The following is a 16,369-nucleotide window of genomic DNA, read 5'->3' as shown; positions in this document are numbered from 1 at the left end:
CTACATGACCTTAGCATTGTTAAAATAGGGAAATAATCATTCTAAACATTTACTAAAGGCGTGGTTATTCATGACTGAAAGGTCCTGGTGCGTGACAATTACTGACTCCATTCATTATTTATGTTATTGATTACTAATGATTGTTGATTATCGTGTATTTATTATTGATTATGTACTGGAGCTATGGTAAGAACTTCTTAATTGTGAGTCAAAAGGTACATCGACCTATTCGCGTCCCCTTGTAAGTTTACTTATGAAGGTCAGGCGCGCTAACAAGGGATACCATCTGCTAGAACTACATAAAGAATCAAGATATTCACAACATTCAACACATCCTCGGAGTCATCAGTCCAGTTGTAAACGCACTAAACTACAGTGATGATATACAGGCCTAACTTTACTGGTAGTCAGCTATCTACATGATGACAGGGCTTCCTGCACAGAGCCTAGGACAGGAAACAACCCTGGAGAAGAGAGCTCATAGGGGACAAGACATAATGCAATAACTACCATCTTGCTGCCTCACTCTTCATTACGTGCGAGCCAACCAGTGGGCATGATCAATCCTCCCGCCTATGGCCGGAGGACAAAACACCTCAGATTCACTGTAAAATATGACACTTAAATAAAAACACAGGTGTGGAATAGATTTGCACCCAGCTTCAATGGATTGTACATGTGTGTCAGAGTCTTCTTGGTGGAAGAAGATTACTGCAAGCAGAAACATGTAAAACTGCAATTCTCCTAACAGTTATTCTTGTTCAGGAACCTCTTGTAATGTGAGAGGCTACTTCCTTCGTAATGGTAAGACAATAATGCAAAAATCCTTTGAGCAATTTAAACCAGATACTGAATAAATATGTATCACGTACTAGTTCGAGTTCGACATATACATCCAATAATTTGTATGCATTTACTTGTGAGGAGTACAGTTATACATGGTTTAACTATTGAGGGCATTATTACGAGTTGCATTCATTTCCAATGTAGCTGTGGGAATTGAAAAATTACCAATGAAAATTGGATGCAGAATTAACGATTTCCCCTGTAATTTCTGATTTCCAAGGAGACCCCGAGTTTACCACTGAAAACCGCCAGACCTAGTGGAGGACCCTGTTTTTGTCCTAGTGTGCTAGTGTTTCTCAACCCTCTAACAGCAGTTGAGTGACAATGCGACCAAAGTGGGTGTATATGAGATGTGTCTGGTCCTCTCCTAGATGACCCAACTGTATCACTAGCGGGTCCATCTGAAGGGTGATAGCCATAGCATCTTTTATGAGATCCTGGAGAGCCACTGGGCAGGTCCACCAAATATGGAGCATGGTTCCCTTTTTGTTGGCATGCCCTTCAACATTTATTGGATGACCTGAAAATGTCTCCACTGTAACTGGGGTGAAGAACAGCGTAATAGAAAACTTATATGTATTCTCTTTATATTTACTGCCAATAGATGAACCTGCTGCTGTAGCCCACATTGCCTCAACCTTCTCTTCATTCAAATTGATCTCCATTTCGTCTTCCCTTCGGCTCATATATGAATGGCATCCCACGTCTAAATTAAGGTCCAGGGCCTGATAGAGACAGGAGACAGACGACCACGTCAGTAACACATAACAGGAATCAGGATTGTAAGAGAGTGGGAAAAGAAAGGATGGAAAGGTGATAAACTTCCTGGTTTGTCTCTGGCCTTCCCAATGTCTAAACAGTGAAATGATAGGTTGTGAGAAAATGAGCAAATTCTGCAGTGGGATGGTTGATAAAGTTCTAACTAGCTCGAGCCAAGGAGTTTGTTTATGTGGTTGCATCCAAGCAACGGCTCGACTAAGTTGGGCAGTCTGCAGCTATTAAAGCAGCGGAATCCCTTCTTTGGACTCTTTAACAGAGTTGCCCTTGCTACCCTGGGGTATTTATTTCCCAAAACAAACTGTGAAAGTCTGGTCTAACGACCTTTCATAAATAGTTTTGGAACGTCTAGGAAATTCATCTTCATACTTTTAATTCGGGCTATCCCTGGCAGATCCAGTTTACTCCAGCAATATATGTCCTCAAATAGAGTGTCCATTAGTGGAGGTAGTTTGCATTTGTATAGGGCACTACATTGAGATGGGATCCATATGACCAAATAGCAACTTGGTATTCTCAAAGCCTGCCATCTCAAGACTCAGGCTTACATTTGCTTTGGATCAGCTAACCCCCCATTCCTGAGGATTTACCATAATAAATGCTGAAACCAGATAATTTGGAAATAGCTCTACTTGTATAATTTCCATTGCTGCTATAGATTAACCCCGTTTAGTTAGAAAACAAAGTATATTGTCGGAGAAGATAACTAGCTTATAGATTTTACCTTTCACCGCAGTGGGGCCATCTATAACTTCTGGATAAGAGGTTCCATAGCTAAGGAAGATATTAGGGGAGAGAGGGCACACCCCTGTCTCGTTCCCCTCATCAAACAAATGGATTCCGAAAATTCCCCATTCATTTTAATCCAAGCTTTAGGGTTTGGATATTTTGCAGTAATAAGGGAGGCCATAGTTGGGTCAATGGAGGTCTTATCAAGGGTTTTGCAGTTGAAACCCCAGTCAGTTCAATCAAAGGCCTTCTCCGCATCTAGTAAGAAGACCATTGGTGTGTTTTTTTGTACATCTAGATCAAATACATTGACAGTGAACCAGGTATTATCTTGGACTTAGCGTTCCAGAAAGAAGCCAGTTTGGAGAGGGGATTTCAGGTTCGGCCATAAAATGTTCAGTCTGTTAAATAAGACTTTAGTTAAAAATGTTCACATCATTGTTCAGGAGGGCTATTGGGCGATATGAGCCACATGTCTGGAGATCCTTCCTTGGCTCTTAAAAAGACCAGATAGTTGCTTCCATCATGTTCTGTAACCTTTTGAGCCTCCCCCATAGAAGTAAAAGAAATTGCCAATTGTTCAGTCAGGTAAGCTTGAAAGATTTAATAGAATGACAAAGTGAAACCGTTTGGGCCTGGGGCCTCATTATGGAAATCTCCTTATTTGTCCTTGCAACCACTATCTACCAGTGGGGGTGAAATTACTGAAGGTACTGATCTTGTTTGACAGGGTCGAAATCCTGTCTAGAATATAAATCTGAGTAGGATTCTGTGAACAGCAAAGTCTCAGAATTGGATGTAACCACCATATCATTGGGTATGTATTTGTTTTGAATGTAGTTATGAGCTTGTTGAGTTTGTAATTTGAAAGCCAATATATTGTCCAGCTTATCCCCTTTCTCATGTTATGTCTGACCTGTAAATAACATTTTCTTTGCTGGTTCACTTATAAGTAGCTACTTGAACTCACTGCGTGGCTTCTTAGGCGACCGTAACATATTAAGAGAGCGGTTGAACAACTTTATACTGTAGCTCAAGCATCATAATCATTGATTCAAAATCTAGCTTTTTTTCTTTTCTCAATCTCTAGTATATTGTGATATGAGAAAACTATTTCCCTTTCATAACTGCTTTGGAAGCTTCCCATACTGTGGAAAGGGAAAATTTGCCTCTGTCGTTTTCTTTGGAAATAGGGTCGGGTGCCACCTTTTGTCATCCTTAAGGCTACATTGCTAAAGGCAATTTCATTTAAACCCCAGGTTCACACAGCCTATCGTCATGTAATTAGAAGTCCCAGCTGTTGTACAACTAGGGCATGATCTGTAAGTGAAAAGATTCCCCTTTCAGTGTTGAGGACTGCTTCATAAGCTAATCTGTTTGTAAGGAAAAAAACAATTTGTCAGTGAGTCCAATTTACCCTAGAGTAAAACTTCTAACTCCTTTCTGTGGGTTGTTCAAGCCACCATGGTTCCAGTAGGTCCAGTGATGTTACGTCCTCTAGAAGGGCCCTAGTGAACTTGTGAGCAGTATATCAGGAATAGATCTAGCCAATGTTTGACCTTTGAAATGCTTGGCCAGTGGTCCACTCCCCGCGTGCACATCGCCCCCCAGCTGTCATCGTGTCTCCCCACCCCACCCTCGCTGCTCCCAGCTGATCCCTGGGGTCTAGTGGTAAGCGCAGTGACTGTAATACTATTATTCTTGTGATTACTGTTTTATAGCACTGTTATTCCTGTGATTACTGTTTTTGTATTGTCTGCTTTTCGTGCCTGTTTCTGCCGGATTTTTGTGCCCCCTTGCCCCCCAGCGCCTCGGCCCCCCCTCAGCTGTCTCCTTTTCCCCGCCGCTGCCTCCCTGCGGCCCGCCCCCCTCAAGCCCCCATTCGCTCCCGCCTCCCAGCTGCTCCTCTCTCCCACCTCCCCCTCTTAATGGCGGTCGCTGCGCGCTACGGTGAGTGACCTTTGACCTGCTTGGGCAGTGGTCAACTCCCCGCGCGCACAGCGCCCCCCAGCTGTCCTCTTGTCTCCCCACCCCACCCTCACTGCTCCCAGCTGATCCCTGGGGTCTAGTGGTAAGCCTAGTGACTGTAATACTATTATTCTTGTGATTACTGTTTTGTAGCACTGTTATTCCTGTGATTACTGTTTTTGTATTTTCTGCTTTTCACGCCTGTTTCTGCCGGATTTTTGTGCCCCGTTGCCCCCCAGCGCCTCGGCCCCCCTCAACCGTCTCCTTTTCCCCCCCGCTGCGTCCCTGCAGCCCGCCCCTCTCGAACCCCTATTCGCTCCCGCCTCCCAGCTGCTCCTCCCTCCCACCTCCCCCTCTTAATTGCGGTTGCTGCGCACTACTGTGAGTGACCTTTGACCTGCTTGGCCAGTGGTCCACTCCCCGCGTGCACAGCGCCCCCCATCTGTCCTCGTGTCTCCCCACCCCGCTCTCGCTGCTCTCTGCTGATCCCTGGGGTCTAGTGGTAAGCGTAGTGACTGTAATACTATTATTCTTGTGATTACTGTTTTGTAGCACTGTTATTCTTGTGATTACTGTTTTTGTATTTTCTTCTTTTCGTGCCCCCTTGCCCCCCAGCGCCTCGGCTCCCCTAAGTCGTCTCCTTTTCCCTGCCGCTGCATCCCAGCGGCCCGCCCCCCTCGAGCCCCATTCGCTCCCGCCTCCCAGCTGCTCCTCCCTCTCACCTCCACCTCTTAATGGCGGCCACTGCACGCTACGGTGAATGACCTTTGACCTGCTTGGCCAGTGGTCCACTCCCCGCGTGCACAGCGCCCCCCAGCTGTCCTTGTGACTCCCCACCCCGCCCTCGCTGCTCCCAGCTGATCCCTGGGGTCTAGTGGTAAGCGTAGTGACTGTAATACTATTATTCTTGTGATTACTGTTTTGTAGCACTGTTATTCTTGTGATTACTGTTTTTGTATTTTCTGCTTTTCACTCCTGTTTCCGCCGGATTTTTGTGCCCCCAGCTCCTCTGCTTCCCTAAGCCGTCTCCTTTTCCCCACCGCTGCATCCCTGAGGCCCGCACAACTCGAGTCCCCATTCGCTCCCGCCTCCCAGCTGCTCCTCCCACCTCCCCCTCTTAATGGCGGTTGCTGCGTGCCGGAGTGGCGCCAGAGGCAAGCCCGTCTGCGTCCGTCTGCGCCTGGACCGCGCCCAGCACCACCCCCCCTGGTCCGCAGGACCCCGCACCTCCAGACGCCACTACACGGCCAGCGACCTCAACGCCCTCAATCCCGGCCGCATCTCAGCATGCTTCCAGTCCTCACCGAGAAACACCAACGGATCCTTCTCCTGCCGCACCTGCAACTTCACCTGCGACAGAACGAATAAACCTCCAAAGACTGGAACAAAACGCCTCCACTGCATACTCCTCAACACCCGCTCCGCATGCAAGCACGCCATCGAGCTCTGGGATTTGTTCGACACCACCGCCCCAGACGTAGCCTTCCTGACCGAAACCTGGTGGAACGAATCTTCGGCACCCGACACCGCCATAGGCATCCCAGACAGCTACAAGATCACCCGCAGGGATCGCACCAACGGAATCGGAGGAGGAATAGCCATCGCCCACAAATCCACCCTCAAAGTCTACACCCACATGGACGACACCCTCAAGACCGCCGAACACCTGCACTTCCGAATCCACACCGACCCCAACTCCACCCTCAGAGGAACACTCATCTACAGACCCCCCGGACCACGGGCACCTTTCAGCGACTCCATCGCCGACCTCACCAGCACCCATGGACTCACTTCCACAGACTACATCCTCCTCGGGGACCTAAAATTCCACCTTGAGAACAACAACACCAACTCCACCACTCTGATCGACAACCTCGCCAACCTCGGCCTCAGACAACTCATCACCACACCCACCCACATCGCCGGCCACACGCTTGATCCCATCTTCTCCGCAAGCGGCCACGTCACCTTCAACCACACCACCGAACTCCACTGGACCGACCACCATTGTATCCACTTCACCTTCAAGAAACATACAGAGCACCACCGCACCCAACAACCACCCCGTCGCTGTTGGAGCAAAGCTACTGAAGACCAGCTAACCAACATCCTCGCCCAGAACCCTCCTTCCGACCCCACCGACCGAGACACCGCCCCCCACAACCTCAGACAATGGATCAACGACTGCGCCAACACCCTCGCGCCACTCAAGAAACCCACTGACAACCAAGCCAGGAAAAAAGCCACCTGGTTCACCGACGAGCTCCAAACCTCCAAGAGCGACTGCCGGAAACTTTTTAAAAAATGGCTCCTCGAACGCACACCTGACAGCCTTGCAACCCACAAAGACGCCACCCGCAGGCATCACCAACTCATCAAACTAGCCAAAAGATCCCACTTCAAAGACCTCCTGGATAACAACGCACATGACAGCAAAGAGCTCTTCAGCATTGTGAAAGAACTCTCCAACCCCAGCGCCAACGTCAACGACGTCCCTCCATCTCAAGAACTCTGCGACGCGCTGTCCACCTTTTTCCACGGAAGATCACCGACATCCACGACAGCTTCAACCCCACGACCACGCCAGACCCTACCCCCGAAAACACCACCCGCACCAACCGCCTGACCTCCTGGACCAACGTCAACGACACAGAGACACGTAAGATCATGAACTCCATCCACTCAGGATCTCCGTCAGACCCATGCCCACACCACATGTACAACAAAGCCGACGCTACCATCGCCCCCCAACTACGGAAGGTCATCAACATCTCCTTCGAAACAGCAACGTTCCCGGACAGTTGGAAGCACGCTGAAATCCGCACCCTCCTCAAGAAGCCCAAGGCAGACCCCAAGGACCTCAAGAATTTCCGACTCATCTCCCTTCTCCCGTTCCCGGCGAAGGTCATCGATAAAATCATCAACACGCGACTAACGCTTCACCTCGAAGACAACAACATCCTGGACCCCTCCCAGTCCGGCTTCAGACGATACACACAGCACTGAAACCGCCCTCCTCGCTGCCACAGACAACATCAGACGCCAAATGGACAATGGCGAAACATCAGCCCTCATCCTCCTGGAACTGTCTGCCGCCTTTGACACGGTCTGCCACCGCACCCTTAAAACACGCCTCCACGTAACCGGAATACAAGAAAAAGCCCTCGACTGGATTACCTCCTTCCTCTCCGGTAGAACCCAGAGAGTCCGCCTCCCTCCCTTCCGATCCAAAGCCACCAACATCATCTGTGGCATCTCACAGGGCTCATCCCTCAGCCCGATGCTGTTCAACATCTACATGGCCCCCCTCGCACAAGTGTTGCGCCAACACGACCTCAACATCATCTCTTACGCCGATGACACCCAGCTCATCCTCTCCCTCACCAAGGACCCACGCACTGGCAAAACCAACCTCCAGGAGGGAATGAAGGCCATCGCCGAATGGATGAGAAGCAGCCGTCTGAAACTGAACTCGGACAAGACGGAGGTCCTCATCCTCAGACCCACCCCCTCTGCCTGGGACGACTCCTGGTGGCCTACCTCCCTGGGAACCCCACTGACGCCGACTGACCACGCACGCAACCTGGGCTTCGTCCTTGACTCCTCCCTCTCCATGTCCAAACAGGTCAATGCAGTCTCCTCCTCCTGCTACAACACCTTCCGCATGCTCCGTAGAATCTACAAGTGGATCCCGACAGAAACAAGAAGAACAGTAACACAGGCCCTCGTCAGCAGCCTGCTAGACTACAGCAATGCACTCTACACAGGTATCCCAGCAAAAAACCTACGACGCCTCCAACGCATCCAAAACGCCTCCGCCCGACTGATCCTCAACGTACCCCGCCGCAGCCACATCTCCCACCACCTGAGATACCTTCACTGGCTCCCAGTAGACAAGTGAATCACATTCAAGCTCCTCACCCACGCTCACAAGGCACTCCACAACACCAGACCAGCCTACCTGAACAACAGACTCAGCTTCTACACCCCAAGCCATCAGCTCCGCAAACCTCGCCCTCGCTGTCGTTCCCCACATCCAACGAAAGACCTCCGGCAGCAGATCCTTCTCATACCTCGCCACCAAGACCTGGAAAACCCTCCCGACCAACCTACGACAGACCCAAGACCTACTCACCTTCAGAAGACTCCTCAAAACCTGGCTCTTCGATCAGTAGCAGCAGCAGCCCCCCCCCCAGCACCTTAAAACCCTCACGGGTATGTAGATCGCCTTATAAATTCTATGATTAATTGAATGTTTCATTGAGAATTGCATTAAAACCTCCCTCATGAAGGCTTCTATATAGGAAGTTAGGTCTTGGAAGAAGACATTTTTCTTGACAGATGTTTCCATCCGCTAAACTCATTTTAAGCCCCTTAATTATAATTAATAACTTATTTTCCGCAAAAAAGTATGAAGGGCAAACTTACCTCCATTTTTCTCACATTTTGAGGATCGTAAAGGTACCTAGGGGTTGGGAATTCAGTGGAGAGAACCAACAAAAGAGACAAAATCTAGCAATTTGTTTCAGGGGGGCTTGTGATGTGGGAAAGCGTATATTTTATTTCCAAAAAAGGTTGCTGTGCCTCCCTTTTGGTAGCTTCCAGGAACAGGAATAGCTGTACATAAAAAACAATTACCACAGAATTTCAGAATCCTTAACTTTTTCACTTTTTTGTATACTTTTTTGTATTCTTTAGAAGGTAATTTACTCATGTTCAATTAATTTAAATCATTACATGTAATTATAAAAGCATAGCATAACACATAATAGTTCATTCAGTAAACACACATTGATTAAAAAATACAAAATATTCAGCAGTTTGGCAGCTTTTGAAAGATTATTCAATTTTAAGACTAAAAGAAAAAGACGGCATCTGAGACTTTAAAATAACAGTTAAAAAAGCAAAAACAAATGACCGGCTGCTATGAGAGAGCGCTGAGGCAGGGTAACAAACTAGGAACTGATTAATGGATTTTGGGAGTGATTGTCCAATAATGTATGTGAATTTCCGTAGTCTGGCTAGAGAACAAGGGGACGTTTCCTTAAAGCACAGGTCCGATGCCTCCCTGCAATGCCTCACACCTTTAGGTCAAAATAGAGGAACCAGCAGGAGACACCTCGCCCCAGCAAAATTGGGACAACAGCACAACAGGTGAAACCATGATTCATTATGAAGATTACAGTACCCGCATGCCACAGACGTCCCTACAGGGGCCCAGCTTGGGTTAAAATCTGCAATTGGTAAAATGATTAGCCTTAAATAGAGGATTTTGCTGCAGGTCTGGGCTGAAAGAGCTTGGCAAAGATAAGGCTGTGCTTTCCCCATGGAATAAGATCCGTCCAGGGCCTTGGTCAGGGTACTGGGTCGCAGCTTCCAATGTCCCCCTCAAAGGAGGCAATTTTCACCTACCTGTTCACATCGCGTTTCCAGACTGAGTAGGCAATTTCTTGGGCATGCAGTATGTCAGCTTTGATCCTCAGACTGCTGCTAGCCTTTGACACCCCAACTTTCTATGGGGTGCCCTTCTCCTCAAAAACTGATATTTGAGCGAGGACTCAAGGGCACGCTGATCCCTGATATGGTACTTTATAATTCGGGCTCCAGGTTTTATGATATTTATTTTTTTGCCATTTCCGTCTGTATTTATCCATATTTATTTTTTGGGTCATTTTATCTGTGTTTATCTACATGTATTTTTGTCGCAAGCAAAAGACGACGCTGCGGCTAGTATTTTTTTGCATTTAATTAAATATGCAAAGCACACTTGCAATTGTTATAGGTGTAGATATATATATATATATATATATATATATATATATATACATAAGACAAATCAAGTAAACACAATGCATTCATCTGTGTCAGTCTTTGATTATCCTAATTTTGCTACAAAAGGTTTGTTTGGGGAGAAATAAATCGTTATTAGTAAAGTCAAGAATCCTGAGTTTATGCTTCTCAGACCAAGCACTCTTAAAAATGCCTACCAGTATGGATGACATGTGAATCCTGCACCTACACCCTTTGTCTTATCTAACATTTCTATACACTGATTTAAACGTGTGATTCATTGTCTCTGTTTGTGTGTGTGTGATGTGAAGTGCTCCAAAACCCTACCTGGTAAGAGAACTGCTATAAAAGAAATGACATACATGCAAGAGAGGGGCTATGGAGAGATTTTAGAGACTGCACACACTTAAAAAGTTACCAAACAAAAGTGAAAACAAAGAAAGACTGAACGATCTAGTTTAACCAGAAAGTGTGCATTTATTGTACAGCTGCACGCTGAGCATGTTACATTAAGCAGCACGTTCTAGGAGGGGGTCACGGGGGATGCAGCTCCTCATTTAGCAATGTCAGTATTTTCTCATTTCTATTTTATAAGTGCAGACAAAGGAAAAATAGTTTTCTGTCTGTATTTATATGTAAAAATCCATTTAAACAGAGAACCAGGAGCCTTATTTATAATAACCCCACACATGCTAGGTCTGGACTCCCAAGGCCCAATTCCAGTCTTGGCTCTTCTGGCATGCCCTGAGATAAGCATGAGATTTTTTGTATACCTTAACCCATGGGTACTCACAAACATTTTCCCAGGGGTCGCACTGTTTGGTCTGTGACGTGACGCGGGCTGCATTGATGCAAGCAGGGTGGAGGTCGGAGGGGTGGGGAGGGGTAGTGGTAAAGTGGTTGTAGTAAAATTGCAGGAAATGAGTAGTAAAAACAGGAAATGAAGCGTATACATCTAGTGTCTGAATTGCGCAATGTGAAACCAGAAACTTGGGTATAAATCCCGGCATCTCCACTTAACCAAATTGTGTGATCCTAGGCAAATGTTTTATTTCTCTTTACCTCCTTTTTCTTCATCATCACATATAAGAACCTTGAAATACGTCTTCAGGATGTATGCTGTATAAAACCTTCTGGGTCTGATTTAAGAAACTATAATCTTGTTCATGTATAATAGAAACCCAGCCCTCCCAAAGGGTTCACATAGCAACTGGCTTGCCTCTTAGTTCACAGTTAACATTGTTGTCAGGGTGTCGAGGGGTTAAGAGGGATGAAAGTTTGTAAATTTATGTTTGAAAAATATCACTTTAAAAATACTCCTCAATGCATTGAAATAATCGTGTGTACTAAGGTGAAACATTTCTGCAGATTAATGAAATGCACTTTTTGAATTTCAAACAGATTATACTTTAATGTTTTTTTCTGCAAGATATCTTTAATAATGAAGGTGTTTCTAAAGTTGAGTTCCAGGACACCCTAGTTATTCCCTTTTCAATTAGCCTCCAAATAAATACTTCTCGTTTATTTAACAGTTTTTAGTGCTAGTGCTAAGTCAAATAAACAGCAGCACTGCACAGTGCTGCTGATGACCTGGGGCCGCATGTAAATGTCAGGAGGGCCACATGCGGCCCCCGGGCAGTACTTTGAGTATCACTTCATTACACTGAGCACCCTTTAGGAGCTTGTCAAGAGTCCCTGGAAAGGCCAGGTGTCCATAGTTGAGAGCAAGAATCAGACTAGCTCTTAGCACAGTTAACATAGGCTCAGTGGTGGGGGTATGTAAGCGGGTGCTTAAACACTTCAGTTAATTACACTGAATGATTTAATTTTTAGGTGTTTTGGCTGAACGGCCTGTGTGGCCGTTTCGGAGAACCAAACTCCAAGGTATTTATAGGCAGGGGGTTTAGAAATCTGTAAACCACCGAACTGCCAGTGTGATCTTTTTTGTGGGGGTACTTGCCAAATACAACAACTTTCGTTTTACTCTGGTTAACCTGCAGATGGTTGACCTGGTTTTAGCACTGTAAGGCATACAGGGCCCTTTGCAGCACAACTTTGGTGTGGTCGGGAATTACAGAGTCATCCGTGTACTGCAGGATTGGCAGGCGCACCTGTCCCAGCTTTGGGGTTACTAAGCTGGCTCTTTCCATGGAATTGCCCAAGTCAGCCGTGTAAAGGTTAAGAAGGAGAGGGGCCCGTACACAGCCCTGCTCGAGCCCATTATTGGTTGGTATTCTAGTGGTGACTTTGTTGGGGCTTGTTTTTACGTGGACCCAAGGCCCCTGGTATAGGGACATGATTAACTTGAGGAGCTGAAATGGAATTCCTCATGCGGTTAGCTTGCTATGGTCCACCCTATCAAAAGCTATTCTGTAGTTCACAAAGCAGCAAAAAAAGGTGGGGGGACCAGTGCTTCTTTCTGACCAGTGCCATGATGTTATCAGTTGTGGAGCATTCCAACCTGAAGCCTGATTGAAACAGCGGAAGAATATCTTTGTCCTTTGCCCTTGATTCTAGGTCCTTCAGAAGAATATGTGCAAAGGCTTTGGTTTAAGTGTCCAGAAGTGCTATCAGATGTAGTTAGCTGGATTCGAGCTCTCGCCCTTTTTATGAATAGAGAAGAAGATGGAGCCCCTGCAGGAAAATTGAATTGTGACTGAAGCGTATGCATAGCTGAAAAGAGGTGTTAAGGTGGCTAACCAAAAATCTTGAGCCATTTTGTACACTGTTGCTGGGATCCCCTTCGGACCGGCTGTGCCGTCAGTCCTCATTGCATGAAACGCGTCTCTTTAGAGATGAAAGCCCTCTGCTCAGGCCAGGCAGCCGAGACCTCTGAGCTAGGGGTGGGGGCTGCTTCCACCGCCTGCTCAATGGTATATCATTTTTTAACATCACTAATCCAGACAGCCTCTGCCACATTGTTCTCCTTGGGCTGCCCGAGTTACCTAGCTGGTTATGATGCTGCCACAGGCGTGAGTTTTTTTTCTCCTTCATTAAAGTGAAGGTTCAGAGCCACTCTGCTTCAATGTGCTTTTTTTATGTTGCTAGACTTTCAACTTGTGAGCCGCCCTAAGTGCAGAAATGGCTGGTCCGTCTGCTGCATTGCTGTATCTTTTCCTAGCAGCCAATGCTCTGTGGAGTGCACATTTGCTGTCTACTAGCTCCTTTGGGTGTCTAGAAGTGTGGGATAAAATCATGGGGAATTTGTTCCATGTATAACTTTGCCCGTTCCCCAACACCTGGTGCCAATCTGCTATGAGTTCCTCCCAGTGCCCAAAAACTGTTGATGCGCTTGACATTGTCTTGGTAGCTTTTGTGCTCTCTGTCCAGGATAGTAATTTATCTCTGAGGCTGCTAGACCATTTAATTGTGTGAAGAAGCTTATGACACTCTTCGCCTGTCAATTCGCAGAGGGGAGAAAAAAAGTGGGAATTTGATAAAACCATTTGCAAGGTAGCCCACAGGGGCCTGTGATCACTTTTGGCCCTGTTATCAACTTTGAAATCTTGAAGTGTGGGAGCCAGCCCTGCACTGGTAAAAGTATAATCAACTGTAGGTATGTTCTTAAAAGCAGGGTTTGCACACCATAAACGGTAGCAAACTTCTTTTAGCGACTGACTTGATGTCAGGTTGTGGTTATGAAGTAGGACGTGTAGAGGTGCTGGCCTTCCTGGAGGCCTGAGGAGATTGTGTGACTTGTTCAGGTCCCTGGTATTGAAGTCCCCACTGATATCACTTGGTGTGTGCCGTATGTGAACAGCAGCTCCTCAATCATGCTGGCTAGTCTAGATGAGGCCTCTTTCTTTTGGAATTGGGCTGGATTGAAGTAGTAGTTAATTTAACAACAGCCATAGTGCTTGAGAGTCGAACCTTAGGCCACTGATCAGAATGAAATCTGAATGGCTGGGAAGTTCAAGAGCCACTATCTTTCGGATATTTTTTATGTATATTGAAAGACCTCCTGACGAGCATCTGAAGATGTTATGTTTGGTGGACGTTAGATGAGAGCTATAATAACCGGCTAGTGGCATGGGATCTATGGCCTATGTCTCCTGAAAGCAAAATATATCCCATCTAAGTAGGTTTTCATGAGACGATTGTGGGATGTTGACTGCTTCCTTTCACACTGCTTGTACCTCCAACCAGCTGGGTATAATCAATATTAGGAGTGATACCTGTGGGGGCTGTAGCCCATGACAAAAGGTGCAGGTGGGGATCAGAATGGTCATGACCCGTTGATTGCCCAAGCAAGTTATCCTTAGGGCCAGGGGGCCTGTTTGACTCCCATGAAGAGGACTGGTGCTTTTGATACACCGGTCAGTCCCGTTCAAGATTGACACTATCCCTTTCCCACTTGGAGAGGAGAAAAGAACATACGGATATTTGTCTGTGCTGGGTGAGGGGCTCCTTAGCTTCTATCCTCCATTCTGCCAGTTGAGGTGATTCCGTGAGCACCGCAGTTTGATGGGGGTTAGTAACGAAAGCCCACCAGGGATGATTCACTGTGGGTGTCTCCAGGTAGATTTTGGAATCTAACCCACTCCAAGTCCTCCGATTGAATGTGAGCTAGAGTTGATATGTGTTTGAATAACCATAAGATGCTGCTCCTGTTTAGAACATCGTGTGAGCCCTGAATCCAATATCTAGGAGTGAGCACTAACTCATAAATGCTGTAAACGTTTTTAACAACTATGGACAACTCTGCTGTATTTGCAACAGCGTTTTGAGTTGGATTAATAGAGTTAATTGGGCCCCAGCCGTGTGGGATGGATGTTGCACTGACATTATGGCTAGTAACAGATGCTGCTACATCAGAGAGCTGCCTGTGGTGTGGAGAAAGCAAGAATGACTGACGCGGGGGGCCTCTATTTGAGATGCAGAGGTGGCAGCACTTGGTTCCTTTGCAAGGATTGCTGAATTGTTTAACAGTGAGTTTGAATTAGATAAGACTTGAGCACCATTGATCTTAAGGGGGATTCTTGCCTCTTGGGTGGCTGGTCTTGGTTCGGCTGCTGGGTGACCCTGTGTGAAGACCGCCGTCTTCAGTTGCATTTTGTTAAACTTTTGTTCATTAGTGATATTTGGAGAAAAACTAGGTGTGCCTAATTTATGAAGATCATGAATATTCCCTCCATAGAAAAGAGGTTTCGAAGATTGAGAGTCACTCTCACTTTGTGGGTGATTGTTGCCACCCAGTTTGGAAGTAAAAATGGGGAATATCCCTGGTGTTGCACATTGTAATTGCTTCTTCCCCATTGCTTCTTAGTTTCACCTTTTTCAGTTGTTTCCTTTGCTTTTTGTTGGCCCATCTTGACATTTCTGCCCTTTGAGCTACATAGCTAAATGGTGTCTCTGGTTTGTTGTTCTACTTGTGGTCAGCCTCAATGATTGGGCTGGTGCTTGATTGACCAGCTATATTGTCAATCCATTCAGCAGAAGCCAATAAGTCCTGGAAAGGTGAAGAGCTGTCTGGCTTATTTGGGCTGGAGCTAGGGGATTTCATCATGCCACTTGCAGAGCCAGAGGTATGATGACAGTGGGGGCCCAGACAGGTGGCTGTCGGGGAGCTAGTCTTGCCTTTAAGTGTGGCAACAACCGAGCCAAGCATCTCAGGCAGGTTCACCAATTTGTCTATTATAGCAGCACAGGAGCAGGAGCACAGTTTAGAAGCCAGTTTACTGTGTATATTCTCTTCAATAGAACCAATCTTGGTGTCCACGTTCACTAGCCGTTGCGCTTATGACTGCAATAAGCCTATTTGGAGTTCCATTTTCGTGGACTGCGTCTTTGGTAACAGTTGACTGCAAATCTTCCTTACCAAAGGAGTCTTGAGTTCCAACGCAGGAGGGTCCTGATCCCTCCGGTGTTCTAAACAGCCTGGGGGTTAGTTCTAAAGTTCTCTCAATTCTTGTCTCCAGGCTTTGTAAAAAGGAAGCAGTCAGATCACCAGTGTCAGTGAAATCGACGGCTCGACTGGCTTGGCTGGGCTCAAGAGACGTTGGAATGCCAGCAGGCTTCATCCCCTCTGGAACTGCAGTACATTGGACATGAATTTGTGCTACGACTGCTAGCTCACTCTCCACTTTGATCCAGGGCTCTCTGACGCCAACGAGATTTTGAGGCTTCACCGTCCTGTCTCTATGTTCTCACATGCACAGTTATTGAGAGAGGAGATGATGGTCTGCCATTGTTCTATGACGGTATGTTTAGGCGAGCACCTTAAACCAGGACACAACCATGACCTGTGCTTTGTGGTGAT

The sequence above is a fragment of the Pleurodeles waltl genome, chromosome 5, assembly GCF_031143425.1.
Source record: "Pleurodeles waltl isolate 20211129_DDA chromosome 5, aPleWal1.hap1.20221129, whole genome shotgun sequence".
NCBI lineage: Eukaryota > Metazoa > Chordata > Amphibia > Caudata > Salamandridae > Pleurodeles > Pleurodeles waltl.
Note: the sequence above shows the minus strand (reverse complement) of the source record.